At 41.3% G+C, this 17,237-nt stretch overlaps 1 protein-coding gene across 2 annotated transcripts in view; it reads left to right on the top strand.

Moving 5' to 3' along the window:
- Window positions 1-17,237, top strand: part of LOC130041170 (dehydrogenase/reductase SDR family member 4) — a 330,800-nt gene that overhangs the window by 156,161 nt on the left and 157,402 nt on the right. The window lies entirely within an intron of this gene.

Here is a 17,237-nt window from a genome sequence, read left to right as displayed (position 1 = left end):
CGGGGAAATTGGGGTGAGGTGGAGCTTGGGGTCACAGTCAATGGTGTTTAGGGGATATTACTGGCTCTGTGCTCCTGGCACCATGTAGACAGGGTCAGCCATGTGTAAAGCAAGCATTTTAACTTTGTACTAACTCTCAAGTCCCCTAGATATACCTTTTCCCCAACTTTTTTGAGGTGTCATTGCTGGGCACCAACCCTGGGTAAACTGTCCTGAAGCATGGGTGCCACAAGATTTAAGACAAAAGACAGAGGGGTTGCAGCTATAGTACAGCATGGAGGGCGTTTGCCTTGCTCACGGCTGACTGGGGTTCGATCCCCAGCATTCCATGTGGTTCCCCAAGCACCGCCAGGAGTAACTCCTGAGTGCAGAGCCAAGAGTAACCCCTGTGCATAGCGTGTGTTACCCAAAAAAGACAAAAAAAAAGACAGAAGACAGAAAAAGCGTGGGGTCATGGGGATAACAGCCTGAGGACTGAGAGCCCAACTATCTCCCATGTATAGTATTTATTGCTTAGAACCAGTGGTCATAAAAAAAAAACCAACAATGTTCTTGGATCAGGTGCCTAACTATCTTATCTATCCAGGTTACACTTTTACATATCTGAGGGTGTCAAGTTATGGTAATCATCGTTCAGCAGAATGTTCAAGCAAGGAGGCAGAAAATGGGTACAGAACCCCACCAGGCAGCATTCCAGGGTAGTATTCGGGATTGAAAGAATCCATAAACTGCTCTCCCTGTCTGTCTATCTAGTTCCCAACACACCATAATTTACAGTCCCGTTAATGATAGTTTCATGCATACAATGTTCTAACACCACAGCTTCCACCAGGGGATTTTAAAGCCTCTGATTTTCAGTAGATGCTAAAGATCTGATGGTATGTCTCTATGGCCAAAGAATATTCTGCAGGCTTTGGGGCCTCTTCACACAGTGACAGACTGGGAACAGTGCATTCCCTCTGCAGCCAGATTCCATTCCTGTCACCAATGTACTAAGAAGTCCTTGGTGAGGAGTGCAGGGTTTTTATTAAACTTTAATCCAATCTGATTGAGAAACATATGAGTATGACTGAGTTTCCTTGTGAATAGATGCAAAAGAATTTTAGTAATAGTTGATTCAACAATCTGTTAAAAAGAGTAATGTATATGGCCAAGAAGTTTTCTTTCTCAAATGAAAATGCAGTTTACTCTAAAGAAATCTATTGTATTTATTATTTACAGGAGAAAAATACATTAAAATAATTTCCAAAGAAGTCAGAAAAAGACTTGCATCACCATGAATCTTTGTGCGTGTGGTACTGAGGATTGAAGCCAGTATGTCACAAAGAATGCACACTTCAACTGAATTCTAATCAAATGAAAGCTATAAATATATTGAAATTTTTAAATGTAGAGGAACAACATTCCCTAATTATCATTCAATTAATGTCAGAAGAAGATAATGATACGATCACTACTCTCTAATACTGTGCAGGAAATCAATTTAATAGGCCAGGTTTTTTAAAACCCCCAAAATATTAAAATAGATCAGCCTTACATTGTTTTTTATATTACCATTGACTTCCTAGAAATTGAAGACAATGAACCAATAATTTATTAGGAAACCAAGATTATAAATTATTTTAAAACATGCTGTAAGAACTTTATACATATTGATGGCAGTCAAAAATATAACTGAGAAGAATCTATTCAGAAATGCAGCAGTAAAAAGAATAAGGGTAAATGGAAAATAATTGTATGAAATCTACATAAAGGAAAATGTCCAAAGTTGCCAAAGAACAAAGAAAAAAATCCTAATATGTGGGTAATGTGCCATGTTCCAAACTAAGACTGTCAGCTAAGCTGTCAAGATATAAAGTTTCCCCAAAATTGACTTTAAAATTTTTTTATTTAAGGCACTATGATTTACAATAATGCTAATGATAAGGTTTCATGCATATACAGTGTTCCAACATCACACCCTCCACCAGGATGACTCCCTATCAAATAGATTTCCTTTATTACAACATTCATTTTCTCCCTTCCCTTCACTGTTGCTTTCATGAATGGAAGTACGAATGCTCATTTGTTAGGTTTCAGCAGGAGTCTAGGGAAGTCATACTGATTCAGCTTGCCCAATTCTGGTTGTAGTTTCCATCTGGGAGCAGATGTTTTTTAACTGTGGTACTCACATGCATTGTGGAAATCCCAAATGCCTGTGGCCGAAGTGCCAGAGGTCACACCAGAAATCCCAAACAGTGGAACTACTGGGACCACACTTGGTGGTAATAGGGATCAAATTCATGGCTTCAAGCACTAATCCTTTATCCCTGGAAAGTTTTTATTATGTCTTATTTTTTTTCCTTAGCAAATTACATAGGATATCCATCAAGTTATATCATATTTGTTTATATCTCTTTTCTCCATTGAGCGCCTCTTGTCTTAATTATTTGAATGCCTCCAAAGTCTAATAAATGACACTTGATCACTTGATCACTTGACATCCCGTTACTCATAGATTTGCTCGAGTGGGCGCCAGTAACATCTCCATTCATCCCTGTCACATGCTAGTGTAGCCCAATGGTGTCTGCTCGTTCTAGGAACACGAAGAGCCTCAAACCGATCGTTCAGGGTCTTGACAAAGAAATCTGACCACCTCATAGGTGGGCGGTCATTGCGATCTTTTGATGTCCCGTGGAATCCAGTTGGTAATGACTCTAGTCCAGCAGTCGTCTCCAAATCTCATTACTTGTCCAGCCCATCTGATTTTCGACGCCTTGGCAAACGAGACAGCGTTCCTGATTCTTGACCGTCGACAGAAGTCGGAACTCCGGATTCTTTCTCTCATTTGAGTGATGCGTGATACTCCAAGCATAACTCTTTCAATTCCTCTTTGGGAGACCCGAATAGCATTCTCATTCTGTTTTCGTAGGGACCAGGTTTCTGAGGCGTGTGTTAATGCAGGAAGAACAGTGGAATCAAAGAGATGTGCCCGGAGCAGGAGGTTCTTCGTCCTCTTAACTATTTCTTCGACACTCTTGAAGGTGTTCCAAGCTGCTCTCTTCCTCCTGAGCAACTCGGGTGCCAGGTCATTTGTCTTGTTGACTTCTCGACCTAGGTATACAGAACTGTTGCATTCGGAGATGTTTGTTCAGTTGAGAGCAAATGAAACGTCAGGAATGAGACTATTTCTCATAAACATTGTCTGATAAACATTGAGATTTAGCTATAGTCCGACCTTTCCACACTCACAGTTGAAGTTGGCCAGTATTTGTGCTGCTTGGCTAATGTTTGGTGTTATTAGAATGATGTCATCAGCAAAGCGGAGGTGGCGTGGTTGCCGACCGTCTATCTTCACTCCCATTCCTTCCCATTCCAGTCATTGCATGACATTCTCAAGGGTGGCACTGAAGAGTTTCGGTGAAATGGTATAACCCTGATGAACCCCTCTCTTGATGTCAATGATCACTTCTTTGTAGAATGGTGAGATCCTGGTAGTGAATCTGTAATAGAGCTCATGGAGGACCCTGATGTATTGAGTTTGAACACTCTGTTTGGCTAGGGCTTCGATGACCAGTTCCATTTCAACAAATCAAAGGCCTTCTTTAAATCAATGAACGTTAGACAGAGCAGCATCTTGAACTCCTGAGAAACCTCAATGAGCTTGGTTATCGTGTGGATATGGTCAATCATGCTGAATCCTTTGCGGGACCCGGCTTGCTCTCATGGTTGTCCTTAATCTAGTGTTCTGCTAATCCTATTCAGGATGACTTGAGTGAACAACTTGTAGATGACAGACAACAGGCAGATAGGGCGAGAGTTGCCAATGTCGTGGATGTCTCCCTTCTTGTACAGTAGTGCAGTCCTGCTGGTTTTGCACTGGGACGGAACCTTGCAGTCAGACAGGTACCGTGTGAAGAGCTGAGCCAGCGTATTGATGAGTACTGACGGCAGGTTCTTCAGGTGTTCAGGTCTGACCTTGTCTGGGTCGGGTGCTGTTTGTTTCTTTACTGACGAAATGGCGTGTCAGATTTCGGAAGGGAGAATGTTGGGAACGACATAACCTCCTGTGGAATTTGTATGTGGGCAGGTGGATGTGGCTATCGAAGAGATCTGAATAGAAGTCCTGGATAATCTTCTCCATTGCCCTTCTGGAAGATGTGAGAGATTCATCAGGATGTTGGAGGGAAGTCATCTTGGTCTTGTAGTTGGCAAAAGACAGGCGGTCAGTGCAAATGATTTTCCCAGCTTCTCCCACATCTACCAGCACTGCTGCTCTTCTCTCTTTGAGGTCTTCCTTTATCACTTCTCTGCACTGCTTTGCAAGCTCAGACATTCACTTGCAGTTGCCTGAGGCTTGCGCCAAGCCACATTGGCAAATAAGCTCAAGAGTTCTTGAAGACAAACTTTTTTGTGTCTATCTCTCTCTTGGCGCTCCTTGCACAATCATGGAGGTGCTGAACCAGTCGATCATATTCCTCGTCAGTGTTGTCATTGATGGCATCTTCCCATGTTGCCGCAATAGTGCCAAAGAGCTCCCATTAGGTGGTTGTTCTGGGAGTTCTCTTCTTAAATTTTGCAGCTCTTTCTCCCCACTCTGTGAAGTAGAATTTTTCATGAAGAAGAAGCTGGTCAGATCCCGTTTGGAATTTTGGGACAACAGCAACATGGGTCAGGCAAAACCCTCGATTGTATATGATGTGGTCAATTTCGTTGTGGAACCGTCCATCAGGAGACTCCCAAGTCCAATGTTTAGATTCAGCCTTCTGGAACTGTGAGTTACCATGGATGGTTTTGGTTGACATGATAAACTCAGACAGTCTCTCACCCTGTTCGTTCCATTCTAGGCCATGGGTTCCGATGTGGAGTTCTTTGGCTGATCTTCTCAGTCCTATGTTGGCATTAAAATCACCGACAGTGATCTTGTAGAAGGTGTGGTCTTCTTTATAGAACTTCTCCAGCTCCATGTAGAATTTCTCAATTTCTCCTTCATCATAACTGGATGTTGGTGTGTAGACAACGAAGATAGAAACTGCCGGCAGTGAGCCATATCTATTTAAGTGTAATCGTCCGATTCGGGTTGTTAGGCATTCGAATGAATCAACGCTCATGGCCAAGTTCGTGTTGACAAGGACACTGACACCTCCGATGCCTCTTTTGTCGCATGCTCTGAGGAACAGTTCTTCTCTGGTGTTGAAAATGGGTGTGATGTGATTGATGCCTTCTTGTCTCAGTCAGACCAATGATGTCGTACTTGATCTTTCATGCTTGTACTATCAGGTCCTCGATGGATGCATCTGATGCCAGCATACGTGCATGGAAAGTACAGACAGTAATTTTTGTCTTTCTTCATTTTGGCAGCCGAGTTCGGCCTTGAGATTTTATCAGCCTCTCTAATAAATGTAGTCTAACTGAAAGCTTAGTCAGAGAAACTTTCTCAGAAGAGTATCAGCATATTTCCTTGATTGGCCAGAACTGGGCCACAGGGTTACCTCTATGCAAACCACTAGTAGTAGAATCACCATAAGTGATTTGGACTAATATTGTTTTACACTTTGGGGAGAGGCCCGCCTTCCCCAAGGAGCTAATGGCTGTTGGGTAGGCTGGCTTTGGTGTGTTCAAGAGGCAGGGCTGGTGACACTAATCAGGTTTCTTTGTTTCCCATTGCAAAGGTTTAAATTCACAACTTTGTTTTAGATTTCAGAGGAAAAACTCATCACTTTATTTGAAAATAAAAAACACTTACACAGCCTGCTTTCAGTGAAATAATTCATCTGAAACAGAAAAAAGACTTTGCACCCGGCTTTTTATAGCTTCTGAGACAACACAAAGGAGCTTAGTAAGCTTTACTGCAGAATCATTTACATCATCTCATATAATTTTGAATATTCATTAATTTTCACAATAGCCATTGTTTTTTAGAACATATGTTATTACATAAACATCCTTTACAAACCTAAAACTAAATCAAGCATAAGTATCTTTATTATAAATGTCAGAAGCAAAAAAAAAAGTAGCTTGTGTCATGGATACAAGAAATGTGTATTTTCTCTGTGAATATAGGAGCTTAGAGAAAACAAAGTGCATGAGGAAAATGTCTAAATGTTTAGAGATGTTGCTAGTCTAACAAATCTGGCATTGATAAGCATTTTGCTGAAAAACTCTGGCTTTCTTTTTTAAAGAAAAAATTCATATTTATATATTTTTTCTTAGTTTGCTTTGCTTGGATAAAATGTATCTTACATTTCCTTTCATACTCAGATTCTCAAGCACTGTCTTGGTCACTTCAGGATATAGCAGCACTGGTAGTAAAGTATGGGGTTAGAAGTTACCTCAGTCCAAGGGATATGAAAGGTAAACTATTTGGGGGTTTTATTTGTTTGTTTTGTTTTGGGGCCACACTTGGCAATGGTCAGGGGTTACTTCTGGCTCTGCACTCAGGAATCACTCCTGGTGGTGCTTGGAGACCATATGGGATGCCCGAGATGGAACCCAGGGTGACTGCATGAAAGGCAAGTGTGTTACCTGTATTATCTCTCTGCCTCTGAAAGGTAAGTTTTTAGGTCTGGAGAAAAGCCAATGTAGAGAGTAAGACTGTCTTTATCATTCCCTCCCTCCAACTCTACAGTGATTGTGTCTTTCAAGCCTTGAGAAAGCAGAGAGCTAAAGCAGAGGAAATGTGATGAACATAAAGACTTTTTTTTTCTTACTGAAAAATAAAACTCAAAAGTCAGTAAATGCTTGCCATGTCTCAGGATGTGTTAAGGAAACATACAGAAATAGGAATCAACCTGCAGTTAACTGAAGTGTTCTATCACTGTCCCCACAAAGTGCTCCAGAGGAACAAAGGCGACTAGAGCATCCTTGGTTGCCTGAGTTTGGGTTAGAAGGCATAGGACAACATACAGCCCTCTGTAGATTTTATGCTGGTGTCTCTCCACCCCACCTGAAACCCTACAGAAGTGGAAGAGTAAGTGCTCTAAAACTCAGGGAGACAAAAAATCATCTATTAGAATGCAGAGAAAAGAATAACTTTTCAATATTTATTTTTATTGCATCTTTTTAAAAATGTATGTTTTTGCTTAAATTTTATTGCATATAAAATATTTTCATAGAGTACCATAAACATAAAATTTAAACATTTATATATGCTCAAAATAACTTTTATTGATGGCATTGGAAACCGTTAAAGACCCTTCATGTAGACATGCTTCTAAATTTCTATATGCCAGACGTCCCAACATACAGAATATGTATCTCCTGCTAATTCATCTTTAATAAAATTCTTCTTAGTTATGATAGTCATCAGAGCCTACCCTATGCTCTTTCTCAGAAAACTTATTCTCATGGGTCTTAGAGCTCATTTTAATAACAAATAATTGAACATAATGTTAAATGACAGTGCCGGGTCCTGATAAAAATGCTGAATAAGTATCATCGTCTTTGGCCCAGATAGACCTTCCAAGTTCTTAATGACTCCAAGAGAACTCCATGGGATGGGTGATTTATAAGCAATAGAAATGCTTGCTCACAGTTCTGGACTAGAAGTCCAGGATAAAGCCACTGGCAGATTTGGTGTGTGGTGAATGCTGATCTCCCGATTTGTAGAAGCAATTTAATGTATAGCTCCATATGGTAGAAGGTCAGAGAGCAGAAACAAGTTCTCTTATAAGTGGTTCGTGGTGGTCTTATCCTCATGTTTTCATCTAATCTTAATTCCCTCCAAAGGCCTCTCTCCCCAGTGCCATCACACTGGAGGGCAGGGTTTTCACATTTGGGGAGAGGCAGACTCAAGTATTCAGACTATCGTGTACATTCTCATCATATAGCCTCCTCTCTTCTGGGGAAAGGTGATATTTCTTCCTTATAAATCAGATTCCTGGGGGCTGGAGCAATATTACAGCAGGTAGGGCATTTGCCTTGCATGAGGCCAACCCGGCTTCAATTCCCAGCATCCCATATTGTCCCCCGAGCACTACCAGGAGTAATTCCTGAGTGCAGAGCCAGGAGTAACCCCTGTGCATCACCGGTGTGACCCAAAAAGCAAGAAAAAAAGGTAAAAATAAATAAATAAATCAGAGTCCTACCCCTAATCTTGCCCTGATTCTGACAGGAAAGAAAACCATACAATTCCCATAGAAAACTCTTACTTGAGTAACCAGCAAGTAGGATGTGAAGAAAAGAAAGAGAAAACCTAAAGTAATGGTTCCTAAGCTGAGGGCAAATAAAAGCCCTGTCATTGTCTGACACTGCCTCTCTCCAGGCAGGGACAACCCTTCCCCTAAGAAGCTGACTGAAGAGGCAGGTAAGCATGCTTTAGGGAGGTTGAGGGCAGGTAAAGATGTGTTCCTGCCAAAGAAATAGGGGCTGAAATTTCAAGATATCCTTCTGAATGGGAGGAAATATTTACTCACTGCACATCTGACAAAGGGTTAATAATTAGCTAAGACTCACAAAATCCAACAATAGCAACAAAAATGCTAACAACTCTAAGAGAGAAATGGGGAGAACTACACAGACACTTCTTCAAAGAAGACATTCAGATAGCCCATAGACATATGAAAATAGTCTCATTGCCAATATCAGGGAAATGCACATCAAAATGGCAATGACATATCACCACCCACTGGGTGAGAATGGCCTAGATCAAAAAATTAGAAATAAGTGCCACGGTCAGGGATATAGAGAAAAAGGAACTCTAATTTCACTGTTGGTCTGAATGTAAACTAGTTCAGTTGTTATGGAAAACAGTATGGAGACTTTTCAGAAAATTAAAAATAGAGCTACTGCATAATCCAGTAATTCTTGATATCCATCTCAAGAACACAAAACACTAATCCAAAAAGCGATCTATTCACAGCTATATACCTGCCCTATTTACAAAGTCAAGTTCTGAAAACAACCCAAGTGCCCAACAACAGATTAGGGAATAAATATACCATTGTGGTATATACATATGAAATGAAATGCTACTCAGCTCTTAGCAAAGATTAGATTATGCCATTTGTTACAATCTGGATAGAACTAGAGGGTGTCATGTTAAAAAAATAAGTCAGAAGGAGAAAAAGATACACGATGACCTCACTTACAGGTGCTATATAAAGAAATAAAACAAAGGATGAGACACTGTTCAATGAAAACAAACCCTTAGACTCAGACAACTGCACTGTGAACAGTGAGGGTTGTGTGAACAGTTGGTGGATAAAGAAAGGAAATAAACTTAATGCCATGAAGGAGCAGTGAGAAATAAAGAGGGAAAGAAATTGTCTGTCCTTCAGATAGCACCAATTTTATCATCTGTCTTTGAAGGATCAAATGGTTCCTTAACTATTCCATCACTTTATTCTCTTTCCTCCATGTTTTTTCTTTTCCTTTTCCCCTTTGTTATGCCCAAAGCCCAAAGCTGTGCCATTACTATGATAAAAAATGTGCTGTTATGATTGTTGGGAGCAAAGGAGACAGATAATGTTTATTCCTGTAGGCCAAGATTTAACAGTAGAGTAGAGGTGACTTTATTTCTGAGTTCTTGAATATTGTTCATTTTCCGCCCTATTGTTTTGCAGGATCTCAAAGAGAAGAGTAAACATCATCCAAGGACTTTGCCTTCCCTCTGTGGAAGGGTCAGTGCATTTTGAGTTGTGTGTAGGATAGCTGTCAGCTCATCTGAAGAATACCTTTGTCATAGTCTTGATTTAGAGATTAAGAATGATTTAGGGTGCTTAAGGGCACCAAGCCAACAAAGGAAATAATGATTAATCTTATGTGTCAACTTAGATGGGTCATAGTGTACAAATAGTTGATTAAACATTATTATAGAGGTTTCTGTGAAGGTGCTTTTTAGATTTCTGAGAAGATTTCTGTGAAAATCAACAGTTAAACTAGCGGACTTCAGTTAAAGCCTATTACCCTTGCTGATGTAGGAGGCTTTGCTCAATCAGATGAAGATTGATAAAAGCAAAGCAAGAAGACAGTGACAGAAGACTAGCTTTGTACTTTAACTGCAATTGTTGTCTGGATCTCTAGTCTGGAAATCTAGCTGATTTACACCAACAGGCTTGGAGGCTTGTTCAGCTCTACAACTGTGTCCATCAATTTCTTAAAATTTCTCTCTGTCTCTTTCTCATTTCCTCCCTCCCCCCCCCACTGCCGGCCCCCCGCTTGCTATAATTAAAGGTTTTGAGGTGCTTCACTTTTGCACAGTTACTTTTATACTGAAAGGTCAAACAATATTTTTTTACTTTGGGCTGTAGCGATAGCACAGCAGTAGGGCGTTTGCCTTGCACGTGTCCTACCCAGCCGACCCAGGTTCGATTCCTCCACCCCTCTCCGAGAGCCTGGCAAGCTACCGAGAGTATCTTGCCTGCATGGCAAAGCCTGGCAAGTTCCCTGTGATATATACGATATGCCAAACACAGTAACAACAAGTCTCACAATGGAGACGTTACTGGGCCCGCTTGAGCAACTCAATGAACAATGGGAGGACAGTGCTACAATGCTATTTTGGAATCACACCCAGCATTCTCAGGGCTTACTCCTAGCTCTGCACTCAGGGATCACTTCTGACAGCACTTGGGGAATTGTATAGGATGCCAGAGATTGAACCCTGATCAGCACGTACAAGGCAAGTACATTGCCTTCTTTCTATTGCTCTGGCCTCATACACTTCCATAAAAAATCTCCCTACATCTCTGCTCCACAGCTCTTGCTACCAAACATGTATTCCATAAAAAATATATGGAAGTGTATAAAGGCATAAAAATTCTTCTTTTATTGGGGCCAGAACGATAGTACCATGGGGAGGGCGTTTGCCTTGCACGCAGCTGACCTGGGTTCAATCTTTGGCATACCATATAGTCCCCCGAGCACCGCCAAGAGTAACTCCTGAATGCAAAGCCAGGAGGAACCCCTGAGCATCGCCAGGTGTGACCCAAAACCCAAAACGCAAAAAAAAAAATTATTTTATTGGTTCATTGAGGTATTATTCCTTACACTATAACACCACCTATATCCCATAATAATGGCACATAGTTTGTATCATTCACAGTATGAATGCTTAACAATCTTGTAGCATTGATGACTGACAGATGCTGAAGCTGCAGAAAGAAGGAACCCTAGCATACATAGTAACAAAGGACCATCTAGATCTGATTCCTATGCATAATTTATTGCAATTCTACTGTTATCTTCAATTCTCATGCTGGTTTTCTCTTATTAATGCTTCTCTTGTTCTTTAGAATTATTAATGCTTAATGACACACCCACACATACACCTGCACACCTACACACATATACACATACATATTTCCTTTCCTTTCTTATTAGATACTACAGTCCAACAATTGTGTTCCATTTGTGCCTTTAATTAGACCTCTCTCAATTCCTGGGTCAGATTTCTTCTCTGTTCAAGTGTAACCTGCTTCTAATGGGGGTTGCCTCATTAGAGATTGGATATGGAAGTGGCTCAGGAATTCTAGGCAGGAGATGAGTATCTCTGAATTTATCGAGTTCCTCAGACATTTCTGGTATTCTCCTCCAGTGGGGAAACACTGCTCTGTAGCTGTATCTCCCTACATCTCTGCTCCAAAGCTCTTGCTACCAAACGTGTATTCTCCACAATGAAGGAGCGGTCATTGCAGCCATAAGAATGACAAAAAAAAAAAAACCCTCACCATGTGCTTTTGTTCTGGAAGAAGTTCTAGATGTAACAGTGAGTCCTTCACAAAGCAAAGAGCTTAAGTAATACAATTAGTGTATTAGGTTGATTATATATGTGCCAACTTGGCTAGGTCATGGCACCCAGATATTAGAGTAAGCACCAATCTGGATTTTGCTGTGAAGGCTTTTTTTGCAAGAGATTAACATATAAATTACTAGACATTGAGTCAAGATTATACTCTAGTGACATGCCACAGAGATGCCTCCAGACCCTGCACCAGGTTGTGTTGTCTAGGGCATCATGGAGGGGGTGAGTGAGTTCCCCCACCCACCCCAACAGAGCTCTGGCAGCCAAAAACCTCCAGAACTCAATTGCCACCATGCTCACAGCTGATCGACCACAGGCTCAGACAAACCTCATTCATGACTGAATCTGCTGAAAAACTCAGGCTTGTGACTGAAATTTCCAGGCTCATGTGGAGTTGGGAATGGAGAACTTACCCCCACCTCCCTGTGCTTCTGATAGCCTGTCAGTCAAGTCTACAAACTGCCTCTGATGCCATATAAGCTCATTAACAGCTGTGATCCAGAGACTCACCAATAAATCTCTCGGAAGAGAGCAATACGAGAACAACGTGACACAGAGATGCCTCAGGACCCCAAAGTCACAATACAGTTTTAAAAAATTAAATTAACCTCAACTGTATAACTATTTAAAATTTTAGAGTTCCTGGAGTGCATAGCCACAAATATGGCTGCACAACATCTCACACTCTACACCACTGGTGTGTCAAGAGTAGCACCTCACATTTGATGGTGTGTAAAGTAGAAGGCAACCAGTCTTAGGGAGGGAAAAAAAAATATATATATATAGCGCCAGGCTGTTTTTACTCAGGCCGCCCTAGAGGAGGGCAGACAAGAGTCCTCCCCGCCCCAAGGGACCCAGCCCCAGTAGCCGACCTCCACTACCCAACTGCCGCCACGCTCCAGGCCGCTTTCCAGACCCACAGCCGCAAACAACACTTCCTACCGATTTTCCATAATTATCACACCATGTTTGACGGAGTTCAGACAGTAGGCAACAAATCATAGAGAGAAATGTATATATATATACACCTAGTATATATATATATATATATACACACACACTAGAGTATAATCTTGACTCAATGTCTAGTAATTTATGTGTTAAATGTATATATATATACAAATGTATATACATATACATCAAATATATATATATATATATCTTGGAGGACCTGGCAAGATATGGATAGTATCCCACCCACATGGGCAGAGCCTGGCAAGCTCCCTGTGGTATATTCAATATGCCAAAACCAGTAACTATAACAGGTCTCATTCCCCTGACCCTGAAAGAGATTCCAATCGTTGGGAAAGACAAGTAAGGAGAGGCTGCTAAAAATCTCAGGAATGGGACGAACAAAGACGTTATTGGTGCCCACTTGAGTATGTCAATGAACAATGGGATGACAGTGATACAGTGATATAAAGCACATAAGGCTTAACCTTTAACAACATGTTAGTAATCTCTTATACAGGGACTTAATGGCTCCAGAGTGAAATATAACAATCTTGACACACGTTCCTCTAAGGAAACTTTTTTGGATCATTTTTAGTGTATTATTCATAACAAGCAATAAAAATAAATTATTTTGATTCTGCCTTGGCGGCAGGGTTTTGATGTTGGGGTGGAAACATTCAAAATATGGTGGTGGGAAGGTGAAATGGTGATGGGATTGGTGTTGAAATATTAAATGTAATAAATTATTGTGAAAAATTTTATAAAAATAAAATAAATTTTAAAAAAACTATACTCCAAATGCAAATGAATTTCATCTGATCAGTGCAAGGCCTTAAGAGAAGGCAGATGGGGGTCACTCAAGAGAAGGAATTCTGATTTCAATAAATAAAAAAATTTTTTTTCTAAGTAAGAGAATTCTGTCTACAGATGGACTTGGAATTACGCTACAGTATCAGTTTTTCTCCAGCCCCAGTGACTTTTGGAGTGAGACTAAAAGCCTGGATCAAATATTGTTAACATTCACTTAATTCCTATAGAGCAGGTTTAACACAGTACACAATGGCTAACTTCCAAGAGCTGTACATAAATTTTAAAGAGATACTTTATCTATGTGCAAATATCCTGGTTTTGTCTGCCTTTTTCTGTCCTATTTTCCCCAGGGAACCCTGAAGAGAAAAGTTCTCTTGCCATTTGGGCCCAAGGCTCCCAATGACAAATTTATGAAACAGTTTCTTTCTGACTAGTTGTCTTTAGTGTTCACATGAGCAAAAACAAACAAAATAGTCAATCTCCTGTCTTCCCAGTTAAAAAGAAATAAGGAAGATGTCTTCTTGTTTTGTCAATCAGCTTCCATCAGTATTTCTGCAAGCAACTATAGTTAACTGGCACAAGGTATTTCTGAATGTGTGACAACCTGTGAATCAGAGTGAAACACTAATTTTTGTGGTGCTGAAGATGGTACTCAGGGCCTCACACATGTGAAGCACATGTCCTACCACTCAATTACTCCCCAGAAAACACTTACTTTTAAGTCAAACATTTATCCTGGGTGCTTTTATAAACTATATGCATCACCACTGTGAGTTTAAGTTTCATTCATTCTTTCTATGCCTCTTCCTACCCAGCTGAGCCTCAGTTTCCCTAGACAGTCCACACTCAGTTGTTATTTGCACAGGCGAATAACAGTCAATCTGTCTATTTCTGATAAATTCTCAGAATAACCTCATTTTCCAAATAAATATCAAATAGTTGGGGGCTGGAGTCATAACACAGCAGGGAGAGCATTTGCCTTGCATGCAATCAACCCAGGTTTGATCACCAGCAACCCATATGGTCCACCGAGCACTGTCAGCAGTAATTCCTGAGTACAGAGCCAGGAGTAACCCCTGAATATCACCAGGTGTGACCTAAAAAGAAAAAAATTGCTCTTTAACTGAGAGATAAAATGTTTCAAATAAATCTTCCAATTCAGTTACAGTATATTGATTTTCTTGTCCCTTTTCTTTCCTACTTCTTCCTTGAGTCCTCCAGAGTTTTTTTTTTTAACTTTACTTAAACACCAGCATTTACTAGTTCATTCATAATACAGTTGTTATGGGCTTTTGATCTTCCAACACCATTCTCTCTGCCAGTGTCCCTATATTCCCAATCACCTCCCAAAACTGCCTCCTTAGCAGGCAACACAATGCTCGAGCGGGCCCAGTAACGTCTCCATTGGAGACTTTGTTGTTACTGTGTCTGGCATATCGAATACTCTCGGTAGCTTGCCGGGCTCTCCGAGAGGGGCGGAGGAATCGAACTCGGGTCGGCCATGTTGGCCGCGTGTAAGGCGAACGCCCTACCCGCTGTGCTATCGCTCCAGCCCGGCAACACAATACTTTGTTTTATATTGCTTGTTACACTCAAATAGGTAAAGGTATTATCAAAAATACTTCAGTAAAAAGGAAATTTGTGAAAATTGTTATATCTCACCATGGGGTTGTTAAATCTTTGTCTGAGCTCTTCATCACTAGTTGAAACTTCTCTGTTATTATTTTGGTTTGTTGAGTTTAGTTAGCTTCTATGTTACTTTCCCATCTAATTTTGTTTGTTTCTACTGGAATTTCAGTACCATGAACCAGAAATTTCAGGTTCTATAGAACTGAGCCGAATCTGCAGAGATTCATAGTGAAGCCATGGAGTTAGGCCATTGAAGTGGCAACAGCAGCGGGGTGCTGATGCTGTTTCCAGGGCTGTGGCAAGGAAACTCCAGTTTTCAGTATGGAGACTGGTATACCCATGTATTTCAGCTACTTTACTTGCATCTCCTCAGAGATTTAGTTTGTGAATCTGAATAGCTGGGCCAGTGGATGAGTCAACATGACAGTGGCTATGGGAGGTGGGCGTGGCTGCCAGGACTTTCAGTAGTAGGGGGTGAGATGCGGGGGAGTTTGACTGCCCTCAGTCTGAGAAGATCCTAGAGTTCTCAGCCCAACACTGGAGTTCCTGGGGTTTTCGTGGTTCAGTGCCTCTGCAGTGATTCTGCAGCGATTCTGTGTGAAGCCGTGGAGTTAGGTTGTTGGTGAAGCAGCAGCAGTGCGGTGTGGCTGTCCTCCAGTTTTCTTTTTTTTTTGCTTTTTTTGGTGGGGGATGGTCACACACACTTTTTTGGGGGGGGGCATGCTCAGGGGTTACTTCTGGCTCTGTACTCAGGAATTACTGGTGGTGGTGCCCAGGAGATCATATGGGATGCTGGGACTCGAACCCCGGTCGGGCATGTGCAAGGCAAATGCCCTATCCGCTTTGCTATCGCTCCTCCAGAACTTCCTTGAATGCAGGGATCATTTCATTTGCTCTGGTACTTTGGCTACAAGCTCTATTGATTCCCAGAACAAGTACTGGGGGAAATTAAGGGAAATTCCTATCTCCAGTATTCAGAAAACTATCCCTGCCTTCTCTGTCTGATGGGTTCTCTGGGTAAGGCTCTTTAGAGGCAGGTAGGAACCAGGGCTCACTGGGATCTTCTATCTCCTATCTTTCCTCAGAGCACCCATGGAAGGCAGTGACTTTCTCCTCCTCACCAGTGATTAAGTCATCATGAATTGCAAATCTGACGACATGAGAGACCTTGTTTGTCAAAGGTTCAAGGAAAACAAACAGTCTACATTTTTTATATCTGCTTCAACAGGATAATAAATATTCTTTTAACCTTCCTGGTTGTATACAATGAGTTAGTGTTCTGATGATCTGGGCAGAAGCTCTTTTTGACCTAAATCAAGTCAATGACATACTTTCCAGCACCTTCATGGTCATATTTTTTTTTACAAAGAGAATCTGACATTTCTATACATGTCACTATTCTGATGCAGTAGGTGAGGACTATGACTCAGACTAAAGAGGACCATCACATAGCATTGGAAATGTCTGCCCTTGCCCAATTCCTATCTTGGATGGGGCTTTGGGAGTGGTGGTCCTGTGATGTCTGCTGCACATATTAGTTGGAAATTTAAAGCAAAGTATTTTGATGAGAGGATTGGATGGAAGGTTTGGAAAGTTAGATTTTAGGGGGGAATTATATTTGTTTAAATTAAAGAAATTGGGGGAAAGGGGAGCAAGAGACAGTACAGCTATTAGGAAGGATGGTTTCCGTTCCCAGTACCACATGCTTCCCCAGGCATTGCTGGTTATAGCTCTGGAGGCTCCCAGCACTGCCAGGATGGCAGTATCACATACTTGGATCCATGCACTAAACCACAGACCTGCCTGGTAAGAATCAATGCTGGGGCTACTGGATCACCTGAGCACTGTTTGGGAGCCCCTTCCACATACATCCCCCAAAAAGGAAAAAGGAAAGAAATATGAACCAGAGTGATAGTACAGTGGGTAGGGCATTTGCCTTGCAAGCAGCAAACTGGAGTTCGATCCCAGTATCCCAAATGATTCCCAGAGCATCACCAGGAATAATTCTTGAGTGCAGAGCCATGAGTAACCTTGAGCATCACCAGATGTAGCCACCCCCCCAAAAAAAAATTGGACTAAGTGCTCCGCTCTCTTTTCAAGGTTGGGATGAGATGGGCTTAAC

The sequence above is a fragment of the Sorex fumeus genome, unplaced genomic scaffold (genome assembly GCF_029834395.1).
Source record: "Sorex fumeus unplaced genomic scaffold, SorFum_2.1 ptg000098l, whole genome shotgun sequence".
Lineage (NCBI taxonomy): Eukaryota > Metazoa > Chordata > Mammalia > Eulipotyphla > Soricidae > Sorex > Sorex fumeus.
Note: the sequence above shows the minus strand (reverse complement) of the source record. Positions and strands in the feature narration are given on the sequence as shown.